At 42.0% G+C, this 16,295-nt stretch overlaps 1 protein-coding gene across 1 annotated transcript in view; it reads left to right on the top strand.

The window, feature by feature from the left end:
* C2H21orf91 (chromosome 2 C21orf91 homolog) overlaps positions 1-16,295 on the top strand; it is a 105,856-nt gene that overhangs the window by 2,100 nt on the left and 87,461 nt on the right. The window lies entirely within an intron of this gene.

The following is a 16,295-nucleotide window of genomic DNA, read 5'->3' as shown; positions in this document are numbered from 1 at the left end:
ACCTGGGGGTTCCCTTCAATGCTTTCCTCCTTCTTCCAGGTCCCCAGAGCCCCTCCCTGCAGTCTGGTTGCTCAAGTCTCCCAACTAATACACTCGATTACCCCAGACTGCATAGTGTCTTGGGCTCCAGACTATTCTTTTTATAATTCCTATCCCGAAATTGTCTTAACCCTGAGTTAATACTCTCCAAAGAATTCCTACCTCTCAGTTTAATAAACAACCTCCAAAATCCTCAAGTTTAACCCAACATCTGCCTCTATCTCACACATGTCACACTTCAATGAGAGACAGAAGTGGAATGAAGGCTCTGTTTCACTTAGTTTTTCCAAGACCCAGCCTCCTTCCATCCAGTGGCTCCTTCATCCAGCAGAGCTCAGAATCCTATTCTAGATGTTCTGCTCCCCTCTCTCTCCCTTTACCAAAGAAAGCGAGCATCAAGGATTGTGCATTAGAGGGTTCAGAGGCCCAGCTTGTGAAAGGGCCATATCATTTCTGCCAAACATCCTCTGTGGTGGTTAATTTTGTATATCAACTTGGAGGATGTTTTTTGGATGACATTAACATTTAAATGGGTGAACTCTAAGAGGGACAGTTTGCCCTCCATAATGTGGGTGGGCCTCATCCAATCAGCTGAAGGCATGAATAGAACAAGAAGGCCAGCAAGGCCTGAGCAAGAGGGAATTCTCCAGCAGACTAGCTTCAGACTTCCTCTGTACCACTGTGTCTCTAGCCTCCCCGAACTCACTGCAAACTTTGGAGTCACCATCATCTGCCATAATCCTCCATAATCGTGTAATTTAATTCTTCATAACAAACCTCTTTCTCTATCTGCATGTTCTTCTCAGGACCAATACAATTTCTGCTACTTCTGAGAGACTCCTGAAAATTAAGAGTTATTTCATGTCCATACCATTGCTGGGGTACAGGTCATCGGCATGACTGTCTGAGGTGCCCCAGGTCCAGAGAGGCCATGCGGTCATTGCCTCCAAATATGAAACTCTAGGAAAATAGTCCAACTAAGTGTTCTGAGGGGTCCTTTATATGTATACCAGCCACTATTGATTAAACTATAGGATTTATCAATAGTTTAATGAACTATTAATAGTTCTGATCCAAGTCAGGAGGATCCAACCAGGAAGCAGAAACAAATGGCATCCTAAAGAACAAGGCATAGATACCTTTAACCACAGACTCCACAAATTCATCTGAAATTTTGCTATCTGTCTGGAAAAGTTCTAGTCTCCTCCCAACCCAGCTCTGCCTTTTTATTCCCTTAGAGGCTTAGCATTTTAAAGGAGAAAAGCAAAGAAAACAGAACAGAAATCAGTTTGATTTCACCCTTCACATTCCTAACCAAGCAATGGGCACACAACGGCAGAGCTGCCTGAATAGAGGAAAGGGCAACAGAGTGAAGGCAAATATGGAGGTGGGGAGAAGGGAGCTGAGATCTCATAAATCCAGTAAGTGCCACATTTATCATATAAGAAGATCCTTTACACACACATTGTATGTCACAAAGAAACTCAATGAAGAATCAACTGTTCCAAAGACTGATGATTCACAGACCTGTACCCATGAAGCAAATAATACATTATATGTTAATTTAAAAAAAGAAAAAGAAAAGAAATACATAAGCACATCCACAAATAAAAAAAGAAAACAAAGAGATTAATTTCTTTGCTCACTTGGGGTTTTGCTAGGGAATCATGTGGGTGACTTTACAAATAGACATGTAGATGTACTTCATTAAGTCCACTGCAAAAACCATTCTCAGTTAACATTTTTACTCACCCTCCCTTTATTTCCCTTTACCAAGATGCTTTCCTCTAATATTTTGGGCACCCCATTGAATTCTGTAAGGTCGGTGTTCACACACTTCACCCTAATTCTAACCCTTACTGGTCCTCCTTTTTCCCTGGGTCAAGTTCCAGGGGCTTACAGAGTTCTGCCAAGATATTCGAGCGAAGAGAGTGGCTGGAGATGTGGGTTGTCATCTGTCAACATCAGCATTTCTGAGATGCACACTGCTTACCCAGTTCTGGGTCATTCATCACTCAGGTTACTGGCACACCATCCTTTGGCCTCAACTTCAAGACCCTTTAAACTTGGCCCTTACTCAGTCATTGTCATGCCTTTTCTTTTTTTTTTTTTTTTTTTTTTGAAGGTTATATATGTTTTTTTATTTTAATTTTTATAAACATATATTTTTATCCCCAGGGGTACAGGTCTGTGAATCACCAGGTTTACACACTTCACAGCACTCACCAAATCACATACCCTCCCCAATGTCCATAATACCACCCCCTTCTCCCAAACCCCCTCCCCCTGGCAACCCTCAGTTTGTTTTGTGAGATTAAGAGTCACTTATGGTTTGTCTCCCTCCCAATCCCATCTTGTTTCATTTATTCTTCTACCCACTTAAGCCTCCATGTTGCATCACCACTTCATCTGCTCTCCCATCCGCTCCGGAGCCTCAGGTCAGTGATTAGCATTGGCTAATACTCTTCTACTTCTGTCCTGCTTTTGCATGTATGGGAACTGGTTCTACTCCTGCCTGTGGCAGAGAGAGCTAGGCAGGATGTTGACTGATCACACCATAAATTTTGCACTTGATGTGAAATTTCAGAACATGACTGGTCCTCGGCAGTCCATCTACATTCCCAGGTGTCACTGGGAAGGGAGGCCCAGATCCAGTGGGGTGCTGATCGATGTTTAATAAGTGGCTCTGCAGGGTGGAGTAGAGGACTGGTTTGTAGCCAGTTTCCAGATAGCAAACCTCTTACCCTGGCTGGTCTCAAGTTACCGGTGTGTCACCAACAAGCTTGCAAAACTAAAAATTTCAGGGCTGGCTCTCGCAAGCTGGAACGGAGCAGGTCCAGCACACTAGGGCACAGGCCACCTCTGCTTCAGAGCCCACAAGCCTTTCTAACTGCCAGTAATCCTCCCAGGGTTGCCGTGAAGGAAGGCAAACGGGCCAGTGTCACCTCTCAATTTTTGTGAAAGCCTCACACCTAGTCTCTATTTGCCTTCTTATCTTCTTCCTTCTCTGGACCTGAGACTCAGGAGCAAAAAAACCTTTATCTAATCTTCCAAATCCAGTGTTTATTATTGACTCCTAGAAATAGAAATAGATTAGCCAAAGATTTACCACATCTGTAATCTGATTTATCTGCTTCCTTTCCCTAAGACAACGAAGAGAGAATGCATAACTGTTCAAAGGGAGGAAATGGTTTAGGAGATACTAAATGAAAAAAAAGAAAATCAGTTTAGATCTCTATATATTATTCCATCACAGAACCAAAATCATCTCTAAAAGATAGATGGAAATGATGAACTCTTAATTAACAATTTATAATTTATTTGCCCAACACAAATTTATTGCAAGCTATTACATCCTTGTTAAGTTTCAGGGTCTGTACTAGGTAGCAGATACGTAAAGATGAGTAAGGTTGCCTGATCTTGAGAAGTTCATAAATCTTGCTGGTATGTTCTCTAATATTGGTTAAGATATTTATATATACATATACACATACCCCATATATATTCTTATAAACCATAATTACACAAACTATATATATACCACATAAAAACTACATGTATATATACACACTATATATATATATTTATTATATAAATGAACCTAAGTATCAAAACTTTAAAAAAAGAATTTACTCTAAAAATCACCTTTAAATCACCTTTACAGAGGGACAAGGGAGAGCTTGGTGTTCAGAAAGAAGCTTCTAGAAGATAGCAACATTATTTCTTTCATTTTCATTTTCATTTTTTTAAAAGATTTTTATTTATTTGACAGACAGAGATCACAAGTAGGCACAGAGGCAGGCAGAGAGGGAGGAAGCAGGATCCCCAAGGAGCAGAGAGCCTGATATGGAGCTTGATACCAAGATTCTGGGATCATGACCTGAGCCAAAGGCAGAGGATTTAACCCACTGAGCCACCCAGGTGCCCCTGGCAATGCTGTTTCTTAACCTCGGGGATAGTTACCTTGAGTTCTTTTGTTTGATAACTACAACATCTATGGTTTCATTATGTCATATTGTTATTTTCAAAAACTGCCCCCTAAGTGATTTTGCCAACTATGTCAAGAATTTTTCTTTTCATACATTGTATTTTCAGCCCTAAATACAACCTTTTTCTAGGTTCCCCAGGTAGCTGAGAGCTTTTTTTTTTTTTTTTTAAGATTTTATTTATTTATTTGACAGGCAGAGATTAGAAGTAGGCAGAGAGGCAGGCAGAAGAGAGAGGAGGAAGCAGGCTCCCCACTGAGCAGAGAGCCCGATGTGGGGCTCGATCCCAGGACCCTGGGATCATGACGTGAGCCGAAGGCAGAGGATTTAACCCACTGAGCCACCAAGGCGCCCCTAGCTGAGATCTTTTAATATTCCTGAGGATGGTTGTTTTAGAGACAGTATATTTGAGGTTTTTGCCTAACAAATATACATATTTAGCCCAGACTTTTTCTTCTGAATAAGGAATGGATATGTTTTCTCCTTCTCACCAGTAGCACGTTAAGGTAAACTGTGCTGGGATGAGTGTTCATGATGGCCCATTATGGCCCAATCTCCAGAGAAAGGGTGCTCTCTGGATGCATTTTCCAAAACTTTAGGGTAGGAGAAAGCACCACCTACTTTACTCAAGACAGGCAATAATCCTGCTTTGCCACAGGATGAAGATCAGGACTAGGATCAGAATTCAGACCTAAACATGGAGGAAAGCTGAACCAGCAAGAACAGGCAGTGACCCCAAGAATCAGAGTATAGGGCAAGGATATTCCCATAAACTAAAAGGGAAGCAACAAAAGGATGATGTACAAAAACTTCTTAAGGCCTTAGATCAGAGAGCACTCCTTGATGTTCAAAAGGCTTAATGTTCACAACCCAATTCCTGACTCAGCTACTTAGTGACCTGAAGCAACTATGTGACCTGAAGCAACTCACTACACCTCTGAGCCCGCTCCTTCCTATGGGTGTGAGAGAGAGAGAGAGAGAGAGAGAGAGAATAATAACAAATAAGTATTTGGGGGAATTTTATGGGACTATGATTCTACATGTTGAGTGCTTGGTAAATGTAAGGGTTAGGGTTATTACTGCAATATATTCATTTAAATGAAATTTTACAGTCAAGCAATTTGGGTGTTGTCAAGATTCATTTTGTTGGCGTTTTACTTGGAAAATCTCTGGCAGCCAGCAAAGAACTTATTATCCAGGGACAGATGCTCTGTACGAACTTTTAGGTTGTCTAATGGCTGGTGCTAAAAGAAACGGGCAATTATAACCGATTTACAGATTCCATCTAGAGCACACATTATGCAATATCTGCTTATGTCAATAAAAATAACTAAGTATAAAATATTATTCTTAAATTGCTTTAAGTGGAACTTTCTAACTCATAATTCTAAAATTCACAGAAATACTCAAACCCACATTGTGGAAGTCTAAGGGAAGTTTTATACACTACTGCTCTGTCTTTGCTCTCAAGTCTTAGAGGTCTCCCATGAGTCTGTGAAAGCAAACTCTAGTTAAAGCGCCACATCCTATAATGACAGTAGAGAGGTCACACAGCAACCAATTAAGTGTTAGGAACTGGGTCTCAAATACCTTCTCCTCAGTCCTTGACACAGGCTATCTTCACTCTAATTCTCAACAGCGTATCTATACTCCAGGGATTTAGGCTACCTCGTTTTCCAAAATCATGGTGAGGAGGAAAGTTTTAAACTCCAGGCAGTTTTTCCCTGACTCATAAATTCCCACCTGGGAACTCATTCATTCCCTCACCACAGCCTTCTCTCTGCCTTCCATGCTCCCTTCCGCCCACGGCACTAATGCCCCCTCCCCCCGCCATCTACTTTTCAAGTATTGTTTCCAGAGATGTCCTCAAATCCCAAACCTTTATACAACATGTGGAATTTCACTTGATTCCAACATGGACAAAGGACCGGAGTCCCCTGCCCTTATTATGACTACCTCATGCCTCCCTTCCCAATTATTCACTTTGGTAATGAGAAAAGTAAATCCCGCCCAATTTAAAAATCCTCTTCATTAATCCATCAACAAATACCACCTTATTAGGTCACTATGTCCTGGACTATTTTACAGAACCCCCTCTTCACCCCTCAGTCCTAACCCCCTTCTTACTCAAACACCCCTTTGAGAGAACTGCCCCAAAAATCCATGTGGAGTAGATTCCCTCCTGACTCTCCCACTACTCTAGCACAGCACTGTTCAATTCTTTCTCACTCCCTAAACTCCATATAATTTTTTAGTGTTAATGCTTTTTGTTTATAACCCCGCAAAATATTTTGAGCTCTACAGGATTTTTGTCCCAGGGCCTGACACACAGTCTGTCAAGAAAGGGGAAGGGTCAGAACTTTTACCCTACTGGCAAGCCAAGGAAACAGCCTGCCACAGTTTCATCGATGCTGGTAGAAAACATGACACTGGGTCAGAGATGAAGGACAATGTATTACTGACAGCAATACCAGGAACCAGAATGTTAGCATTTTTTGCACCAGTTCCCTGAACCCCAAGTCCTACAGGGTGACACCAAAAAGACCAGATGATACGCATACACACAGTAGGTTTAGTACAGGAGAGAAATCATGAGTTTAAAAGAATCCAAAAAATTGATGATGGTAGTAGGCATGCCAGCCCTTTGCTCCAGAGGGAAATACGATGTCTATCTTCCACAGCCATTCACTACGTGAACATCCCTGGAAGGATATTCTGGGATAAACGGCAGTCGGTGCCTCTCTTGTAAGACATGCAGAAGCACGATGACCCATGGAAAATTCTCTCCCAACAAACAGAGAATCAAAAATTACTGTTGATTGAAAATAACAAGTGTTGGTAAGGATGGGAAGAAAAGGGAACCCTTATGCACTGTTCGTGGGACTATAATTGGCGTAGACACTATAGAAAACAGCATGGAGGTTGCTCAAAAAATTATAACTAGAAGTACCATATGACCCAGCAATTCCACTTCTAAGTATTTATCTGAAAAAAAAATTAAAACACTAATTTGAAAAGACACATGCATCTTTATGTTCATTGCAGAATTATTTGCAACAGCCGAGATATAGAAACAACCTCAATGTCCATCAACAGATGAGTGGATAAAGAAGATGTGAGATGTGTAGATATATATATACATGCACATACACGCACACATACACAATGAAATATATATCTGTATATACATTAATGTATATACATACTCTTCCATTAAAAGGAAGGAATACCCTGAGGGTATTAATGCTAAGTGCAAGAAGTTAGAGAAAGATGAATGCTGTATGATTTTACGTATGTGTGGAATTTAGCAAATGAACAACACTACATGTAAAACTAATGATGTACTGTATGGTAACTAATATAACACAATAAAAAGTAACAAATATATAAATACATAAAAAGTTTTTAAAAACACTTTCCACATTTTGCCAATCTGATGGGTCATTAATAATAAGCTCCCTGATTACTAATAAATTTATGCACCTTTCTCCCCTAAAAAAAAAGAAAAGAAATGAACAAACAAAGCAAAACAAAATTCAGAGATACTGAGAAGAGATTGGTAACTGCAAGAGGAAAGGGGGTTGGGGGTTGAGGATGAGTTAAATGAGACAAAGGGGTCTTAAAAGGTACAAACTTCCAGTTGTAAATCAAATAAGTTGTGGGGATGTAATACAGCATGATAACTATAGTTAATATCTTCATATTGAAAATTTGGAAATTGCAAAATAAGGAAATATTAAAAGTTCTCATCATAAGAAAAAAAATGATTGTAAATTTATATGGTGACAGATGGTCACTAGACTTATTGTGGGAATCACTTTGCAATGAACACAAATGTCAAATTATTATGTTGTACACCTGAAATTAATACAGTGTTGCATGTCAATTATACTTCAATAAAACAATGTTGTTGAATGAATAAATGAATTTGAGCAACGCTCCAGCAGAGATGGTGGAATAAATTGAATTAAATTAAATAATAAAAGAGGAAAGCTCCTTCTTTGGTTACCAAAGAGACTGCTTATCCTGGAGTGTGGGGGCCGGTGTTTCACAACCATCCAGGGGCTTTGGTCTGTAGTATTCTGATTTCTTTGACAAAAACATCCCTACCATGACCAACCACAAGCCACTGGTATCACTGAATGAAGAGTTGGTAAGAGATGCACAGAGGCACATCATGACATAGTATTTCCACCATACAAATACAAAACACACAAATCATCTCAATAGATGGTTTTACTAAATAATAGTAAAATATAGCAAAATAATTAGGAAGAAATGAGTTTTTGAGTGTATATTGATTTTTTAAAATATTTAATTGTAAGTTTATATGGTTCAATTTTTAATAATGTCTGGGCTGAACAACTGGCTCATAAGAATTAAAGGAAACAAAAAGATTTTATTTATTTATTTAAATGGCACAGAGAGAGAGAGCACAAGCAGGGAGATGGGTAGGCAGAGGCAGAGGGAGAAGCAGTCTCTGACTGAGCAGACCGACACAGGGTTAGATTCCAGGACCCTGGGATCATGATCTGAGCAGGAAAGCAGACGCTTAACTGACTGAGCCAGCCAGGAGCCCCAAGAATTGTTGAAAACTTAACCATCAGCTCTCTCGAGCGGGTACAAGCCAGCTTCAAGGCACCACAGCCCTTACCATTGTTCTTTACTGCCCTCTCCCTGTCTTTGAAATCACTCTTGTTCCTCCAACCCCATTATGCACCTTAGTTCCAAGATCACCTATTTCTCGCAATCTTGGCGGCTTATCCCACTCCTCAAAGCTGAGCTCGGCCTCACTTCTTTCCACGGCCCACCTCCCCTCAACCAAGCGCCATTCCTAAAAACCTTCAGCTATGGCCCTCCACCAAAACATATATGTCCCTGCCCCTGGAAACACCTCAAAGAGGGATCCTGCAGTCTTCCACTGCAGTCAAGGCCACAGCAGGAGAGATGGCAATGGATTCCCAAGTGATAGTTTCCAACACTTCTCATGGAGTCATTGTCTCACTTTTTGTTAGGCTCTATTACTTTGGGTGCCATATTTTAAGTATTTCATGTATTATAATAGGGATTTATAAACAAATCTGAGATGCTAATCTCTCTTCTTCTGTGGAAAAAAAATGCATTAAGATTCCCAAATTTAGAAAGGAACTTTGAGAACATACTAAAATAGCAGACTGCTCTCTGTACAGTAGCACCTCTCTGCTTATCCAAGGGGGAAGCATTCCAAAAGCCCCAGTGGATACTTGAAACCACAAATAGCACTGAACCCTACACACACTCTGTTTTTCCTATACACACATACCTACAATAAAGTTTAATTTATAAATTAACCACAGTAAAAGATTAACCACAAAAATAATAAAATAGAAAATTATAAGTAAAAGTTATGTGAATGTGATCTCTCTCACATTCACAGTTATGTGAATGGGCTCTCTCTCTCTCTTATTGTACTGTATCCACCCTTCTCATGATGATGTGAGATGACAAAATGCCTATGTTATGAGAGGAAATGAGGTGAGTGACCCAGACATTGTGATATAGTATTGGGCTACTATGGACTTTTTGATATTTTATCAGGAGGAGAGTGAATCATCTGCTTCCCAACAGTGGTAGACCACAGGTAACTAAAACTGCAAAGCAAAACCCTGAATAAGGGGGGATTATTATAGATTTATAAGTTTTTTTATTTTTTGAGTTTTGTCCACCAGAGGGCACCAATAACTTTTATACATGAAATCTACTTAATCACTGCAGAAATGAAGAGCAAACTTGTACCTTATTTGCTGAGAAATTGGAAACTATTAGAGGCCTAGATAGCAACATTCCTTCAAGGTTATGTTGGTGGGGGGGGGGGGGAACTAGGTCATTTTATTTCTTAAGACAAAAGAAAGGCATGAAGGTATGAGTGTTCCTATTTATTTTTAGAGAATTTTAATATATCATCATATGTTGAATTTACACTTTTTACTTCCAACCCTCAATAGTAACTTTCATAGCAGTTGAATCGCCAGTTGATTGCTCATTGATCCATTTAATTATATTTAATGATGGTTAACATATTGTAAGGCCTACTTAATCAGAGGGATCTGTTTTGTTGTTTATGCAGTAAATGTAGATTGACCCTATGCAGTAACCTTAGATTGACCCTGCCCCTCCCAGAGGAACTTACTTGCAAAGCCTAGATACAAGGGCAGGTCAGGCCAGGTGAAGACCTCCAATCAGTGGGGCACGCATATATCTACTAGGGTAAGTTGAAATTCAATTGGCCACCAATGTGTAACCTAGCAGCTTTTTCGTGTGTGTGGCAGACCTAGCATGACTGTGCAGTTTTCTCTGTGTACTGCAATCTCATTGGCCACCTGTGGATAGCCCGGCTAAAATGCCTCTATAAAAGTAAGTCTATGAGGCTGGGAGGGGTCGCCTCTTTGCAAGAGATGGCCCTCACCGGTCAGTTTGATTCTCGATGCTTGGCACGAAATAAAGCTTTGCTTGACCTACACTTTGTATCAGTCTTGCTCCTTTGATTATGGACCCTAACATTGGGGGCTCATCCATGATCAAATGACAAGAACGGAGCCAGCATCAGAATTTCTGGTAAAAGCATCCAGAGGTAAGATCACAGGATCCTGTCTGTCTGGTTGTGGAGCACCAGATATGGCCCACCGGGAAGAAGCTGGATGCAGCCATGCTCCCAAGGGCTGGAGTGGATGCAGGGGATGCCCCATCCCTCTTCTGGGACCTGCCAGGGGGTTCAAGTCCCCATGGGCAGTGAGGGGTCCGAGAAAACCCCCACCAGCAGTGGTTGCAGGAGACCAAGAAAATCTCCACTGGCCCCTAGGTCTGGTTGTCTTTGTCTTCTGTTGCCTACTGTGTTGTTCATCCCTAGGGGACCAAGAAAATCCCCATGGGTAAGCGTCTCTACAGGGCCAAGAAAACCCCCACCAGCGGCAGGCTCTGGGTGAGGGCCGCTGGGTCTGCAGTTGTTTTGTCCTGTCTTTTTGTCTGCTGCATTGTCTATTGTGTTTGAAGGAATGGGGCAAGCAGAGAGTAAGGGGACTCTGACTTTTGTCTCTTCGTTCCTCCTAATAGATGTGGAGCTTCTCCCTCATTCATTTCATGTGTTAAGGGCTATGACTTGAGCCAACTGGGGTTAGTCTAACCCAATACAGAGATTTTAAGGAATATTCCCAAGCAGCTGCCAAAACTCCCTTTGTTTTGAGGAATTCCTTGCCTTCATTGGCCCAACCTGGACTGCCTAGCCCCCCCCCCCCCACCCTTGCTGGCGGGAGAACATGGTGTCTGAAGTGGAGATGGTTATTTGTCTATCTCAAGGTTTTAATGGGTAATTGTTAAAGTGCCTTCCGAAGTCTGGTAACCTGAAACCGTGAAGGGTTGCTTGAATGACAAATGGAATTAAATTTGTTGGACATCTAGGTCTTAACCAAATGGGATAAAATGCTAGAGCATTGGTCGCTGGAACTGGGTTTGTGCTTTTGAAATCTGCTGGTAAACATGTTTTGTGCTTAACTGATTCATAAATTTGCCTTCTAAGAATTCTCTTGTAAAATGACTTCCACCTTAAAGGAAATTCATATGGAAAGACTTTCAGGACAAAAACAGGTCTTTGATATGTTGAAATTATGGAACTGAAATGGGAAAGAATTTACAGAAGTAAAAGCTGCATTTGGACTAAGCCAGAATTAGTAACATGGGACTAGGTGAACTGAAAGATTGTAATGCTGTATCTTTTGATGTTTTGTCTTATTTTAAACATTAATGGTTATGTAATGTTTGTTTTTACAGACTAGGGAAACTTTTTCTTAAATTATCTGTAACTTACAGAGATGTAAAAGTAGTCATTTGTAAACAAATCAAGGTATTCAACTCTTTCTCTCTATCTGAACCCTCTGAAACCAAAAGGTTTCAGCAAGTATTCTTTCTTCCATGGCAATCAGTCATTTGCATAAATTCAATAAGAATCTGTTTTCCTTGTAACAGGACACCATTGGAAACACTGGTTATTTTACCAAGGCTTTGACAGGAATGTCATATTTGAAAAGACTCCGATATGACTAGACAGCTTAAAGGAACTAAGGTTGACTTTATCAAACCTGGAACTATAAAGCCCTTTGGAATTGTTGGCCTGATACGTTGTTTACAGAGTTCCCAGCAGCCTCACCAGGTGAGTAAAGGATGTTACTTCCTGGCAGGTGCAGGAACCTCAGGATACTTTGGGGACCTCAGGAAGAGGAAGTTGCCCAAATCAACAGGTATTGCAGGCATGTCTGATGGCAAGTACATAGCTTGGCTTCTGGCCTGGAGAGCCTAGTCTAAGTTCAACCTAGACATTCCTTATGAGAAGTTCCAGCAAAGCAGGTTCAAAAAGATTTATATGATCACTCGCTGTTCTTGCTGAGCTTATATAAATAATTAGGCCAAGTTTGTTAAACCTGGACTTGTTTTTCAAATAAATTAGTCCTTATTTGGCTATCTCTGGAAACGAGGGTTAATTTAGAGGGAAAAATTGTGTTTTAATAACACACCTTTATGGATGTTAAATTTGAGATTTGATTGTCTTTAAATGTTTACCTAAGCTAGACAACTTGAGGTAAACTTCAGGGAAGTTACACGATAGCTCATTTAGACGATCTTGCTTTGCTAGTCAGTCAGCCCTAGATATAGGAAACTTCAGAAAATTGAAGGATTTGAAGGAAAGAATCTGAGTTAGTGGGAATAGCAGAAAAGGTGTTTAACAACAGGGATGCACAGGAGAAAGGTTTTGGCATTACATGAGGCAGGTAGGGGATGGTAAAAGGAAGGAAAAGCCTAAGCACAGAGAAGGCAGGCGGGAAGACGTAGATTCAGATTAGTGCACTTACTATAAGGAAAAAGGACACTGGGCCAGGGAGTGCCCCAAAAGGAAGATGGCCATGCTGGTCTCCAGAGACTGAAGGGGCCATGGTTCAGAGCTCCTCCCTGAACCTCAGGTAAAAATTAAAGTGAAAGGGAAATCAACTGATTTTTTGGTGGACACAAGAGCCCAATTTTCATCATTACTTAAACCTATAGGAAGACTATCTGGAGAGGAAGTCTGGGTACAAGGGGAGAATGCAACAGAAAGACATAAATGGACAACTGTGCAGATGTTTGTGGTAGCAGTAGATGAATACCTTCTTTACGAGCCAGTCTCAGAACCAGAGGAGACAAGAGAAGGGAGCCTTCTCCAAACCCTACGGGTCGAGTTTCCCAAAGTCTGGGCAGAAGGGAAGCCCCATGGCTTGGTCAAGGGACAGCCTCCAGTGGTGGTACAATTAAAAGCAACAGCTATGGCTGTTTGCGTCCACCAGTACTCCCTCCCTTGGGAAGCAAAGGAAGGGATCAGAAAACACATGAACTGCCTCTGAGGAGATAGAATCCTAGTTCCTTGAAAATCTCCATGGAACACACCTTTGCTACCCGTCAAAAAGGCTGAGACTGGGGAGAACTGACCCATTCAGGACTTGTGGGTCAGAGTCACGCCACTTATCTAGGCTTTGATCTCCATGAGGGAGTGCATCCACTGTCTGTGTCCAGGAAACAGGTGATCACCCGATACCCCTGCCCCACCATGTCCTGACGACTGAGGGAGTTTCTTGGGACAGTGGGCTACTGTAGGCTGTGGATACCACAGTGTATGGAGATTGCCTGACCTCTCTATGAACTGGCAAAAGGGGGACTCACTATGATAGAGTGGACAGTTGAGGCAGAAGAAGCATTTCGGGAATTACAAACAGCCTTACTGAGTGCCCCACCATTGGCCATCCCAGATGTTACCAAGCCCTTCCACTTGTATGTGGATAAAAAGCAGGGGTTCCCAAAGGAGTTTTGACTCAGACTCTGGGGCACTGGCAAAGGCCAGTGGCCTATCTTAGCAAGAAACTAGATCCAGTAGTGGCTGGGTCCCCCACTTGCCTCCGCATAATTGCTGCCACAGCCCTCCTGGTCAAGGATGCAAGTAAATTGACTTTAGGTCAAAATCTCATCTTGACCACCACCCACGCTATCGAGGGCCTTCTCCAGACTCCACCAGACTAATGGATGATGAATGCCCAAGTGACAGGGTATCAGGCCCTCCTCCTCAACGAACCAAGAGTGACCCTCTGGCCCCTGGCAGTGCTAAATCCAGCCACGCTGCTGCCAGAACTGCTGGCTGACCACTCACATGACTGCAGGGAGGTCCTAACCCAAGTCAAGGAGTAAGGCTAGGCCTCAGAGACATTCCGCTTCCGGATGCAGAGATGACTCTGTTCACAGACAGGGATAGCTACATGGTCGATGGAAAGAGGTATGTGGGGGAGGCTGCGGTGGTTTCCCCTGAGCAGGAAATATGGACAGCAGCCCTGACACATGGAACATCCATGCAAAAAGCAGAGCTGATTGTACTCACCAAGGCATGCAGATGACCAAAGGTAAAACCGCCAACAGACAACAGGTATACCTTTGCTACTCTCCATATACATGGGGCTATTTATAAAGAAAGGGGCCTATTAATAGCAGAAGGAAAAGGAATTAAAAACAGCAGGAGAGCGTGGCTCTCCTCCAGGCTATTTGGGACCCAAAAGAGGTGGCTGTTATGCATTTCCAGGGACACCAAAAGGGGACTGATCTGATTTCAAAAGAAAACCAATTGGCAGATCAAGCCACAAACCAAGCAGCCTGAGAAACAGTGCAAGAGCTGGTAACACTCCTGGCTCCAGCCCTACCAGAAAAACCAGACTATTCAGAGGAAGATTTAAAGTATTTACAAAAATGGGCTAAATTAGACTATGAAGGGGACTGGGCTAAGACTAAAACAGGAAAGTTAGTTCTTCCTCGGAGATTTGGTAAGAAGTTAGTAGACCAGATACATCAGGGTACTCATTTGGGAACATGAAAACTCAAGGAACTTATAGGCAAGCAGTTCCAGGTTTCTAAATTAGGGCACATGGTTCAGGATATAGCTGATAGATGTGCTCTATGCCAAGCAGTTAATGTGGGAGAAACTAGAATAGGAAGAGGGAAAAGAGAAAGAGGTAAGGAACCAGGAATTTATTGGGAAATAGATTTTACAGAGATGAAACCCGGGAAATATGGGCACAAGTATATGTTAGTTTTTGTAGATACCTTTTCAGGCTGGGTAGCGGCTTTTTCCACTAAACATGAGGTGGCAGGAGTGGTAGCCAAAACGCTATTAGGAGAGATAATTCCTAGGTTTGGGCTGCCTTTCACGATCGGGTCAGACAACAGCCCTGCATTTGTGAGTTCAGTGTCAGAGGCATTGGCCAAGGTTGTGGGCACTAATTGGAAACTACATTGTGCCTACTGGCCCCAGAGCTCCGGGCAAGTAGAGAGAATGAATCGGACTCTTAAAGAGACCTTGACAAAGCTAATTCTGGAGACTGGCAGTGGATGGGTGGATATCCTTCCTTTTACCGTCCTCCTCAGGGCGCGATGTACACCCTACTTAAACAAGGTGACCCCATTTGAAATAATGTCCAAGAGATCACCCCCGCTCTGCCCTTGACTACAAGAGGTTGCTCTAGCAGAAATGACTGGTCAGTCTGTACTCCAGTCACTGCAGGCATTACAGTCTGTCTTAAAAAGAACCCACACAGGGATTCAAACTGCCCACACTGAGACAGAGACAGAGGTGGAACCACATCCTTACCAACCCTGGTCTTGGTTTGGATATGTCGCCACCAAGTGGGAAACTTGGGAGCCTCGCTGGAAGGGACCACTTACTGTTATCCTGACCACCCCCACAGCAGTAAAAGTAGAAGGCATCAGGGCCTGGATTCACATGGGTCACGTGAAACAAGCCGAGGATGAGGACAAGGACGCCCCCCAGAGATGGAAGCCATAGCCAATGGACCCCGCTGACCGTGTACTAAAGCTAAGACTCAAAATGCTATAAGTTCATTGTTGCTCCTATTGTTACCTGTTTATGTAAAGTATAAGTGGGAAATTAGATGAATGGAATTAGGAAAAATGGAAAAGGTTATAAGAAGCGGTAAATGGCTAACTCATCAGCTGACTGTGCACTAATGTCATTTGTATAAGAGAAAATTAGAGTAATAAAATGTTAGTATTACATGCTCAATAGAACATAGAACTGGCTGAAACGTCAAGGATTTGACTCATTTCCAAAGAAAAGGGGGGAATGTAAGGGCCTACTTAATCAGAGGGAGCCTTTTTGTTGTTTATGCAATAAAACTTAGATTGACCCTATGCAGTAAACTTAGATTGACCCTA

Source organism: Mustela nigripes, chromosome 2 (assembly GCF_022355385.1).
Source record: "Mustela nigripes isolate SB6536 chromosome 2, MUSNIG.SB6536, whole genome shotgun sequence".
NCBI lineage: Eukaryota > Metazoa > Chordata > Mammalia > Carnivora > Mustelidae > Mustela > Mustela nigripes.
Note: the sequence above shows the minus strand (reverse complement) of the source record. Positions and strands in the feature narration are given on the sequence as shown.